The sequence below is a fragment of the Mytilus edulis genome, chromosome 14 (genome assembly GCF_963676685.1).
Source record: "Mytilus edulis chromosome 14, xbMytEdul2.2, whole genome shotgun sequence".
Taxonomy (NCBI): domain Eukaryota; kingdom Metazoa; phylum Mollusca; class Bivalvia; order Mytilida; family Mytilidae; genus Mytilus; species Mytilus edulis.
The window spans coordinates 6633191-6646932 of record NC_092357.1 but is presented as its reverse complement, the minus strand read 5'-3'; positions in this window follow the sequence as shown (position 1 = coordinate 6646932).

The window sequence follows — 13742 nt, the reverse complement described above, 5'->3', positions numbered from 1 at the left end:
TAACCCTAATTTGATTTTTTCTCAATCGATTGATGAATTTCGAACATCGATATACTACTGTTGCCTTTATTTACACTTCTGTTCTGACTTCATTGAATATATATCTACTCACTTGTTCGTTGCTGCTCAGTTTCAAGATGAATAGCTTTCCATAACACTAGTATATATTGATAGGGGATTAATTGAGTAATCAAAAAAAAAAAAAAAAATATGTGCTTTTTTTCGAGATATTAGCCATTGGTATTTTGGCGGGAAAATGTTTTATCTTGATTCTTCATAGCTTTATCACTGACAAGTTAAGTTCTCAAAAACTATTAAAAAATAAATAAGATTTTATAAGACTTTTACTAATGGCTTATAATTATACATGTACAAAATTTATAAAAAGAAAAAAGGGGGTCCATGGGCAAAGTTTTTAAAGGCATTTAAATGGATAAAACCAGAGGATTTCGAAAATCTGTCAAAAATTCCAAAACATGACAAGCAAACATCTTTAATGTACTAGTCCTGTATTACAACTTCAGTTTCAAAAGTAAAATTCTGGACTAAATTGTATTCTGTTCCAATTTCTTTTTTCATCACTGAAATAGTAGCATTTATTTTCGTTTTGAACCATTCGTTCTGGCATTGTGTCGAATCTAAAATTTCGCAAAAACTCTAGGTAAAGTATCATAAAGAAGAGTTTCCTGAGCAGTGAAATATTTGAATAGAAACTAGATACCATTAATAAATTAGAAGTACCCGTGATTTGTCGATGAACAGATTTTAGAATGTACAAAACAAGATTAAATAAAATTAAAATGAGAAAATCACGAACGGAGGGTGAATCGGTGTGTCGAAATGATGTGAGTAACTTTATATTATACATCAACGTTTTGAGCTGTTATTAGCAGAGAAAGAAAATCAACACTGTCGACGATGAAGTACAGAGATATCACATTTCAATTTGACAAAAGGGGAAATTTAAATCAATAACAATAAATATTTCCTCATCTTCATGTAGCCTGCCCTTCTTTGTTCGCATACATAATCATTTATCAGGTCAATATTATAAATTAAGTGTTTACACAACTTTGAGATTTGCGTAATACACAGGATTTTCTACCCCTAGATTAGATTTCCTTATCTATATTTGTCAAAACTTTTTGAAAATTTCGGTCTTCAATGCTTTCAAAGTTTGTTATGTATTTTGCCTTTATAACGTTTTTGATTCGAGCGTCACCGTTGAGTCGTACGTTTGGCATACAACTTTTCAATGAGGTTTCTGTGAATGTTGTGTATGTAAATGTATGTACCATCTAGAATTAAGCACACTGTCTGTGAATGTTGTGTATGTTAATGTATGTACCATCTACAATTAAGCACACTGTCTGTGAATGTTGTGTATGTAAATGTATGTACCATCTAGAATTAAGCACACTGTCTGTGAATGTTGTGTATGTAAATGTATGTACCATCTAGAATTAAGCACACTGTCTGTGAATGTTGTGTATGTAAATGTATGTACCATCTAGAATTAAGCACACTGTCTGTGAATGTTGTGTATGTTAATGTAGGTACCATCTAGAATTAAGCACACTGTCTGTGAAAGTTGTGTATGTAAATGTATGTACCATCTAGAATGAAGCACACTGTCTGTGAATGTTGTGTATGTTAATGTATGTACCATCTAGAATTAAGCACACTGTCTGTGAATGTTGTGTATGTTAATGTAGGTACCATCTACAATTAAGCACACTGTCTGTGAATGTTGTGTATGTAAATGTATGTACCATCTAGAATTAAGCACACTGTCTGTGAATGTTGTGTATGTAAATGTATGTACCATCTAGAATTAAGCACACTGTCTGTGAATGTTGTGTATGTAAATGTATGTACCATCTAGAATTAAGCACACTGTCTGTGAATGTTGTGTATGTTAATGTATGTACCATCTAGAATTAAGCACACTGTCTGCGAATGTTGTGTATGTTAATGTATGTACCTTCTAGAATTGAGCACACTGTCTGTGAATGTTGTGTATGTTAACGTATGTACCATCTATAATTAAGCACACTGTCTGTGAATGTTGTGTATGTAAATGTATGTACCATCTAGAATTGAGCACACTGTCTGTGAATGTTGTGTATGTTAATGTATGTACCATCTAGAATTAAGCACACTGTCTGTGAATGTTGTGTATGTTAATGTATGTACCATCTAGAATTAAGCACACTGTCTGCGAATGTTGTGTATGTTAATGTATGTACCTTCTAGAATTGAGCACACTGTCTGTGAATGTTGTGTATGTTAACGTATGTACCATCTATAATTAAGCACACTGTCTGTGAATGTTGTGTATGTTAATGTATGTACCATCTAGAATTAAGCACACTGTCTGTGAATGTTGTGTATGTAAATGTCTGTACCATCTAGAATTAAGCACACTGTCTGTGAATGTTGTGCATGTACATGTATGTACCATCTAGAATCAAGCATTCTGTCTGTGAATGTTGTGTATGTTAATGTATGTACCATCTAGAATTCAGCACACTGTCTGTGAATGTTGTGTATGTTAATGTATGTACCATCTAGAATTAAGCACACTTTTAATTTAAATATGAACCTTTGTGAAATATGTTTATAGCTATAAAAAATTTCAAATAATCCTTGTTATGATATGATCGCTAGCTGACTAGGATTTTTTTGAAAATATTTCCTAGTCTTTCACTATAGTAGTAACACATAGTTATATTATAAAAGTATTGCCCTATAAATGTGTATTATGACCAGATCTAATAAATAACTATATTACAACATTTTGAAGTATATGAAACAATGGAAAAATGTGTCTTCCTATTTAAAAAAAAACGAAAGTTACGACCACTTAAAATCAACAGTTCTGAACTTTTCTAATCCTGTGTCGGTACCTATTGTAAAGATCAATTGTCCTTAATTTTATTCACAAAATATCTTCAGTCATAATGTTTTTTTGTTTTTTTTTGTGATTTTGTTTTTTAAATATTAAACATATTTTATTAACAATCACCTGTTACATCAACCCTCAGTTGCCCAGGGAAGCAACTAAGGGGGCCCCAATTTTTACAGTCTCATTTGTCGGGGAAAAAGCAAATGAGAAAAAAACTCCCACTATAAATTATTAACATCAACCTTTACAAATATTATCTATCCTTGTACAAATGTACATGTACCTGCAATCAATATCGATCTATATATCTATAACTCTCACCATATATAATTATTTGAATAAAGTATGTTTTTATCTTCATTTATTTCTCACAAAGGCTACCTGTATTTATTAAGCAGTTTCAATTTTATCGTACATCAAGTCTTTTGTTATGTTAATTTCAATTACATTAAATTTCTGGTCGAGTGATCATTTACCACGTGCGATTTGTTAAAGAGATGTGTAGTTCATTCATAAAAAAAATGAATTAATGATTTTGATTCCCAATAAGGATTAATATCAAAGATATGGTGAGTAAATATTTGTTTATAATATTAACCTGTTGATACAACATGTCTTGTTACAATTAGATGACATACATGAATATATACACAACAGAAATTACATGTAGGGAGTTGAGAGCAGTGTACATATTATTATTCAATCAGTATCAAAGAGGTCATTGCACTGACCTGACCATGCAAAATATATATTTATATACAAAAAATGTCACACATAGTAGAAAAGGCTTCGATTTTCGTATTCGGTTTAAAATATTTGAGCAGAAATTGCATTTCATGTTTTATCATATTTAAATCACCAATTTACTTATCCCTTTCTTTTGATATTTTGCGATATTTCTAGTTTTCCAGATAACCCATTTCGTGATTAAAAGCACCGTATCTAAAATTTGGGTATAAGCTGCATCTGCATTAATGACCCCAAAAATTATACTTGTTTCCGATTTTTGTAATTTTTGGATATTTAATTTTGAACAAAATTCCCTTATTTTCTCAAAAATTTCCCGCCAAATGTCTTCCACCAGTTTACAATAAATAAAAAGATGAAATAGTGATTCTTTTTCATTGCAAAAGTGACACTTCCTGTTTGAGCGATTCATTTTTTGTAACTTTTCTTCAGTGTAAATTATATTATGTAGTAACTTCCATTGAAATTGTTTAATTTTCCTGTTAGCTAAATTCTTATTCAAAGTTTCCCAAATGTAATCCCATGGTAGTTCATTCCCAAAATGTAAATTCCACTTCAACTGACTATTTGGAGCTATCTTATTCTCAGAAAAGTATCTAATATCTTTAAGGCATAATTTTTTGGTATCAACGACAACTCCATTTTTTATAATTGACAAGAATTTATTATTTTTATAGGTCCATCAGAATGACTATGCATACTAGAGTCTGTTTTTAAAACGTCAATTTGTTGGGGTGTTAACGAAGATTTTATGCGGCTATATTGTGCAATCCAATTCCTTTTATCTTTAAGACTGTTAAAAATATCAAGGGATGTTTTAAAGGATTTATTGTTTAAGTCCCATATATCTTTAATTTTTTTTATTCCACTGGATGCAAAATTTGCATAATATAATGCATGTCCCTTGAACTTAAATTTACAATTGCCGAAAATATTTTCTTCTAAAAGGTCCTGTTTCGTGACCGATTTTTGGATTTTCTGTAAGTCAGTCCAGGAATTTAAAAGTTCTTTATAATATTTGGACATTTGTATTTACTTAAAACATGTAGTGTCCGAACAAGAACATATAAAAAAGTCTGTATCATATTTTTCGTCTAGTGACGTTAACCAGTATTTTCCTATTGCATTCCATTTTTGTGTTTTTGAGTTGACAATACTGTACATACTTTTCACTTGTTTTGATTTAATAAAGTCCCTTAAGTTTATCATTCCTATCCCCCCTTTTTCTTTCGGTAAACAGCACACTGTTCTAGTGACTTGGTTTGTTTTCCCATCCCATATAAAGGACCATATAATATTATTTATTTGTTTTTTCGTATATATCCGGGATACCTCTCATTTCAATTTCGTATCCAATGACGGACAGTACAAAGGATTTAATAATTAAGACTTTTCCCGTAAATGTGAGATCTCTTGATTTCCAAACTTCCATACAGCTTTTTATTTTATTTATTTTTTCTAACCAAATTTGATCTGAGTCCACCCCATATCCATGTAGTACCCCTAACGCTTTCACAGGACGCTTAGACCATTTAATTTTGTTAAATTTTGGTTTTTTATTTCGCCACTTGCCTAAATACATGCCAACAGTCTTATCCATATTCATTTAAGCCCCCGAAGCATTTTCGTACAGTTTTAAAGTTTTAAATGTTTCTGCGATAGACTCCTCGCTTTTATTAAAGAGTTGAGTATCGTCATAATGTTTTAATGTTTAACCCAAACTCATTTGCATACGATGTGATCAATTGATTGATTGATTGATATTTGCTTTACGCCGCAATAGTCACTGCTGGTGGAGATTTATTTCCCCGAGGGTATCACTAGCCCAGTAGTCAGCACTTCTGTGTTGACTTGAGTTATCATTGATATGTTCATAATTATTAATTAACTGTTAAAAAACTTTTTTTGAAAAGAATTTTTGAAAACTAAGGCTTTTCTATCTCAAGAATAGATTACCTTAGCTGTATTTGGCAAAACTGGTAGGAATTTTTGTTCCTCTATGCTCTCCAACTTCGTTCTTTATTTGGCCTTTTTAACATTTTTTGATTTGAGCGTCACTGATGAGTCTTTTGTAGACGAAACGCGCGTCTGGCGTAATTATAGAATTTTAATCCTGGTATCTATGATGAGTTTATTTGCAACCACTTGGTCGATGCCACTGCTGGTGGAGATTTATTTCCCCGAGAATAGCACTAGCCCAGTAATCAGCATATCTGTGTTAACTTGAGTTATCATTGATATGTTCATAATTATTAATTAACTGTTTACAAAACTTTGAATTTGTCAAAACTAAGTCTTTTCTACCTCAGGAATAGATTACCTTAGCTGTATTTGGCAAAACTTGTGGGAATTTGTGTTCCTCTATGCTCTCCAACTTCGTACTTTATTTGGCCTCTTAAACATTTTTTGATTCGAGCGTCACTGATGAGTCTTTAAAAGACGAAACGCGCGTCTAGCGTAATTATAAAATTTTAATCCTGGTATCTATGATGAGTTTATTTGCAACCACTGGGTCGATGCCACTGCTGGTGGAGATTTATTTCCCCGAGGGTATCACTAGGCCAGTAGTCAGTATATCTATGTTGACTTGAGTTATCATTGATGTGTTCATATTTATTAATTAACTGTTTACGAAACTTTGAGTTGTTGAAAACTACGGCTTTTCTACCTCAGGAATAGATTACCTTAGCTGTATTTGACAAAACTTTTAGGAATTTTTGGTCCTCAATGCTCTCCAACTTCGTACATTATTTAACCTTTTAAACATGTGTTGATTCGAACATCACTGATGAGTCTTTTGTAGACGAAACGCGCGTCTGGCGTAATTGTAAAATTTTAATCATGGTATATATGATGAGTTTATTTGCAATCACTGGGTCGATGCTAGTGCTGGTAGAGGTTTTCCTCGAGGGTGTCACTAGCCCAGTAGTCAGCACTTCTGTGTTGACTTGAGTTATCATTGATATGTTCATAATTATAAAATATCTTTGAAACTTTGAGTGATCAATTGAAGTAATGTTGGTACATGTATATATATGTACAGTAAGATGTCTTACACATTTAATAGGTACCATAATGATGTTATTAATAGCTTCGAAACAAACCATGTGTTTTAAGCCTTCTTTTGGCAATTTAGCTCTCGTACTTATTAAACTGAAATCTTATAAAATATTATTTATTCATCTATTAAGTTGCAATTTGCTTTCTTTAAGTGCAGATACTCTTATATTGGTCCTACGTTTACAAAGTATTTATGCTATTTGAATGCGTACCGAATGTTTAGTTTTACCATTTAGCGAAGGATTTTTACAGTTTGTTTTCATAATGAACTGTTACAACAGTTGCCTGTGTTTGGGAGGGTTAATCGCTCACAATTATATTAACCCCCTCAGATGCCTGTAACTAAGTGGTTTTCATTGATTATTATATAACAGAAAATGTGGTATGATTGCCAATGCGACAACTCTGCATAAGAGATTAAGTGACACAGAATTTAACAGCTATACGTTACCGTACGGCTTTCAACAATGAGCAAATCCCATACCGCATAGTCAACTTTAAAAGGACCCGAAATGACATTGTAAAACAATTTAAACGAGAAAACTACAAGTTCGACTGTCCCTCTGGTATATTTCGTCCCTCCTTTAGAGATTAAACTAGTTATAAAACCAGGCTTTATCCACCATTTCTACATAAGAAAATGCCTGTATGAAGTCAGGAATATGACAGTTGTTATCCGTTTGTTTGATAAGTTTGAGCATTTTATTTCGCCTTGAGAGTTTCCGCTGATTCCGGTATTCTCGTGATTTTACTTCATACTAAGATATATCTTCATATTTCCTTACAATAAGCCACAAATGTGTACACTTGCAACTCCTCACATATCTTTAAAAAACAAAAACCTTAGCGAGATACTATTCAATAGTGAAACCATCATTCAGATTTTTGCTACAAAACTTAACGAAATATATATGGTCGACAGCTACGAACGACTGCCATTGAATCACAGGTCGAAGAGCCTGAGTGCTGCTGACTTTACCATGTTTGCGAGCACTCATTATACCATAATAATATCGAAATCAGGCTTCTGAAAAGACATATCCTATGCCTTATTAAAGAACTGTCATATACACATAAAGCAAAGCTGTATTAAGATAGTATTAAGCAGGATGGTTTTATGACAGTCATAAGCTATATTTAAGACTTGTTTTTTTTCTAGATTTAAATAATGTATCTCATATATTGTTAAAATCACACTATGAATGGAATAAATAATAATTATAAGAATTCCGAGGGATATTTTCGTTCATCGAACATATGCATAAGCAGCATGAATAATTATTCCATAACATTTTAATCAACTATTTTACTGGTATCTATTGATCTTTGACTGCTAAACATGTTGCTAGTCAGTTGTGACACCAACACAACGTATTCTGTATTTCGGACCTTGCCAAACAACTTCCTAAGTTGTTCACTGTTAACGATGCTAAAATAGATATAGGAAGATGTGGTGTGAGTGCCAATAAAACAACTCTCCATCCAAATAACAATTTAAAAAAAAAGTAAACCTTTATAGGTCAATGTACGGCCTTCAACACGGAGCCTTGGCTCACACCGAAGAACAAGCGATAAAGGGCCCCAAAACCAGGTTTTTGAGTGTGTTCTAAGAGTTAACGATTGAATCATATTAATGTAGTAGTGACTCGGTCGTTTTTATGCAAGGTTCTTTTGATGCTTATTTTGGCTGTAATTAGAACAAGTATTTTATGTACAACTTTATTCAGTGCAGGTAGAATTTAAACTTAAAAAAATACATAAAATCAAGATCGTTATTATCCCAAAAGTTGTTCAAATTTATCAAGAGATGGTAAAAACCAATCTCACAAGGATGTTATGTAGTGATAGGATATTTCGGAAGATCCTGCCATAACAAAGCGTGTGGAAGAGTACCACACAGTAAAAATAAATTTTGAATTTGATTACATTAACTTAATAGTTTTAAAAAATGACAAATCCTAAAATGCGGTAGCATATATGGAAATAAATTGCTGAGATAGAAAAAAGTAAAATCACAAAAATACTAACACCAAGGAAAATTCAAAACGTAAAGCCTCTTATAAAATGGCAAAAGCAAAAGCTGAAACACATCAAATCAATTGAGAACTGTCATACAAGAATGCAAGCTGCATACAAAACACAGTTTAACATCTCGCATGCAGCATGGTAATGAGAAAGTGATGACAATAAATCAAGCACAACATTCTGTATATACGATATGCTGAACGCATATCGTTTACTAATATATTGTACATATAGGAAAATGTGGTATGAGTGCCAAAATGAGACAACTCTCATTCCAAAATACAATTTGTGAAAGTAAAAAATCGTAGGTCAAAGTACGGCCTTAGCTCACACCAAACAGCAAGATATAAAGAGCAACAAAAAATGACTAGTGTACAAAAATGTTAAACCATTCAAAAGAGAAAAACCAACGCTTTAATCTATATTAAAAACGGGAAACGAACACAAAATTATGAATCACATCATCACATCAACAAAGTACAACCACAGAACATCCGATAATATATTAGCACATGTGTTTGGTTTAATCTCTCCTTTAGTAATATAAAACTATATTCTGCAATTCCTCCACTGCATGAACGCATGCGTTTACTAACATTTAATTTTTCAATAAATTTCTTTCTACTGAAGTTTAGAAATATACTTGAAATTTAAGGCAAATTATACTACAAGTTTGTCAGAAAATACTGAATTGATTCGATTTGAAAATTAATTCACATTAAAGTAAATTTACAATACAATATATTTCAAGTTTATCAGAATTTATAAAAAGTTTTTTAGTTGGAATTGAATAACGAATAACTCGAATTTAAAATATTTTCTACTTCTAATTTATGAGAATTTAATTTGTTATGTTTTTTTGCAATTTAAAGTCTAGTTAAATTACATTTGACCCCATCCTTAATGAGAGTTATTTTTATAGTATACATATAGTTAGGAGTGGTTTAAAGCAAATTTGCAAAATATAACATTAATTTTATATTCAAGTTATTCTATTCTTTTTTCGTCTTTGCATTTGTTCACTGAATTATCGGATAACGAGGAAAGTTACTATACATTACTTTTGTGCAGACATTTGAGACAACAGTAAAAATGTAATCTGAGGTTGGATATATCGCTAATAAATCATTTATTAAAAAAGACTATGTTTGGGTCAAATTTCAAGAAGTAGATACTAATTCTTTACTCCCCTTTCCATTATCATATAACTTCTTTTACATTGCAAATTCCTATTTTCCTCGTACATAATTTAACAATTTTGGGGTTATTAAGAAATAAGGCTTTTGGTTTTCTCAATTTAATTGTTTCATAGTTTTTATGTCGGGACTTATTCTAGCCGACTATACGGTATAGGGGTTTTCTCATGGTTGAAGGACGTTCTGTACGGTTGCCTATAACTTAAATCCACTTCATCTGAATTTTGATGGATATATGTATATAGTTTAATCTTAGTTGTCTCATTGGCAAATATGCCACATCTCCTTATTTTCATAAACATCAAATATGGTGTATTATGCTATTAAACTGTTTAATCATTCGTATATTATTCGGCATTATTTATATTCCTTTGCATTATCAGTACTGTCAGGGTTTTAATATTTGCAATAAATTAGCATATGTTGTAACTGTTTAGCATACATCTAGTTTTGCTTAGTATGATCCAAGATTGTATCCCTATGTTCGTAGAGTTTACCTCCCTTTGATTGCAAAAGATGCATCAAGGGGAACTAACTGCGTTGCATTTACAACAACGTTTTATTTGGTTATTCCTAAATATTAGATACATGCTAATTGGTTAATTTACCGTTTCTACCTTACTGTTTACTACCACAACAACGCCAGCACATAAACGAATTTGTAATATACAATCAAGGTTAAAAAATAGAAAAGGTAAAATACTGTAAAATGTTAAGGACATGGCTATTTCCTAAACAGATCATATATCTAGTATTTGTTTATGTAAAGAAAGCAATTGAAAGAGTCTGGCCAATCTTTGAATTAAGAAGCCGAAGAAAAATAAAAATATGAAGCAACTGTGAGATATAATAGTGTCCTGTGAAAATGTGTCCACCTGAACAGTTTTTCATTGAATTTTGGTATTTAATAATGTCCATTGCCATGAAATATTGTCGCTTAAGTGGACATATTTTTACTGCAAAAACCATGAAATAGTGTTAACCACAGGACAACTTTCATAGAATCTGCAATTAAATTGTGTCCTCCAAGGGAAGTAATACAAAGGTCATTAAAAAGTTTTAATATACTTGAATTTTAATAAAATCTGAACAATTGAAAATTCGGAAACTCGCATGACTGATTAATATACAAATGTTAACAACCATATTATGACAATATGGCAATGACAATGAAAGGAGGAAGTTTGTAAAGTATGAAAATCAAATTTGAGGAACTTTACTATACTTTTTATGAGAAGAAGACAAAATAAAATATAGAATTTTGATATAAATAATGTCCATTGTAATAAAATGTTGTCCTGTAAGTGGACAGCAGTTAACAATAATAGTTATAATTACAGGTATGAAATATGGTCCAACTACAGGACAATAGTTAGTGTTTAAATATGTCTATGTCCTTGGAAAATAATACTGAAAAGCATTTTGAACTTAAATCATTATACATGTGCATGTACTTATCAAAAAAATATAAATAAGAAGATAAGGATGGTATACATGTGTACTGATGAAACAACTCTTTTTTCAACGTAACAATGTATTCAAGTTCGCAATTATACATGTAGGTTACAATACGTATAGTTTACAAGGCGATGAATATCATTTAATACTTTATCATATAAAAAATTGTCCATGTGGACACATTATCCCTGGACAGAATTATAGAATTAAATAATGTCCACGTTATACCTGAGGACATATTTTACATAGGAAATCGTGTCCATGGACAGTATTTACTATGAAATAATGTCCAGTGGACACTATTTCATGAAGAACACTATAAAAATTCTACACAATTCAACCACTACGAGATGTAGAAAATCGGTCTTTTTTTTCCAAATTCCCTTTTTTTTATTTTCGATATCTTATACTATTTATTTCGTATCTGCTAATTCATTTACTGTAGTTGCATACAGATTCCCTTATACAAGTGTGTGTGACAATTTGTCCATGATATTAAAACAAGTATGACAATGATTATAGGGAAATCATAGTGCAATGGTTATGTTGACATGATGACTATGTTAAAGGGGCACTAGCGGTCAAATTCATGTTCACCGATTTAATTCAAAATCTCACATTTTATTCATACCAATGTAAAACATTTATCCAAACTATTAAACGTTTAAATAAATAATTTACATTAATATATTGTCTTCTATAAATTTTTATTTTCTCACAACTAAAAAAAACCAATTTTTATAAGTATTAGGATTATACATAAATCCACCAGAGACCAACAGATATGGGTTCATCGCATGACCGTCACCAATGAGCTAATCTCATACACTGTATTGAAATTAAGCCATCAATTACAAGTAATTAAATATAAAACAAAAACAATTAAGCGAAATTGAAAAAGCACGGTCAGAATATACGTAAATAATAAACTAAACGAAAATAAGAAAACCCAAGGACTTGATATTGAAGTTGGACAGGAATGTCCAAGAACCGGTTTAAAAATATCAACAATCCGCTTATATAACTTGGACAGTGTTGGAACAATCGCCGATGTCGGATTTAGGACAATGACTGCTCAATACTTATCTGACATAAAACATACGTAAAGTGCTTGTTTCTAATTGTTCTTACTATAAATATTATCTGAATCAATGTTCGTGATTAATGATTGTAATCATACTTGTAACATAAAATGTGTATACGTTATAATATTTGGAGTGTCCATAAAAAGAAGATATGTTGGATAAAAGTTTCTGCTTTAAAAAGCCTCAATCTGAAAAGTCACATACTTTTGATAAAACGGTTCTGACGCGTGAAAATGCGCTATGTTCAATCTATGTAGAAGTAGAATCAGAATAATTTCACTGATCTGACTTCTGACTTCACCATGCGTGATTGAGTATTTAGTACTATTTACACATTTCCTGGGCATTGCCTATTATACTCTAATAAAATTGAGAATGGAAATGGGGAATGTGTCCAAGAGACAACAACCCGACCATAGAAGAAAAGACAACAACAGAAGGTCACCAACAGGTCGATGATCTTCAATGAAGCGAAATATTCCCGCACCCGGAGCCGTCCTTCAGTTGGCCCCTAAATATTATCTAAACACGAAAACAGTGCTGGGTTCGTCCTAGTACTATAACCTAGCCTTATCGTACTGAAATGTTAACTGCTTCGACAGTTTACCGTACCCTTTTGTGGTTTTTAAATATTTAGAACTAAATCTCATAGCCTATATCTAATCTATTGAACTGAAATCTTAGGCTAGTATGCTCTCTGCAAATGTGGAAAATCGTATATATATTCGATTCCAGACTGTATCAAACCAAACTCTTGAAAATAGTGTTGCAGACGAATCACAAAGCAGTATACTATATTGTGTACTGATCAGAATATGACTTTATTTTACATCGTAATTGAAAAATGTGTAGATCCTGTCTGAACGTTTAAAACGCGTTGATTTAAAAACAAATATATGCATATATATCTCAGTAGCATGGGTTCGAATCCCGGCGAGGGAAGAACAACAAATTTCCGAAAGCAAATTTACAGATCTTACATTGTTGGGTTGATGTTTAGACGTGTTGTATATACAGAATGTACACAGCCATGTATCACCATCACTGCTGATGATCCGATGGATAAATCTGTTGTAGAGTTGTCACTGGTTCAGAAGTACTTATAATATATATATATAAAATATAGACCGCTTACTTCTCTCATAAAGCGAAGGAGACAAAAAAAAAACCAGGAATAATGATGGACTTTAGCATGCGAAGCACCCGCTTTTTTTTAATCATATGATAAAGTTGAGCTGTGACTATTTTGTTTCATAAATGAAA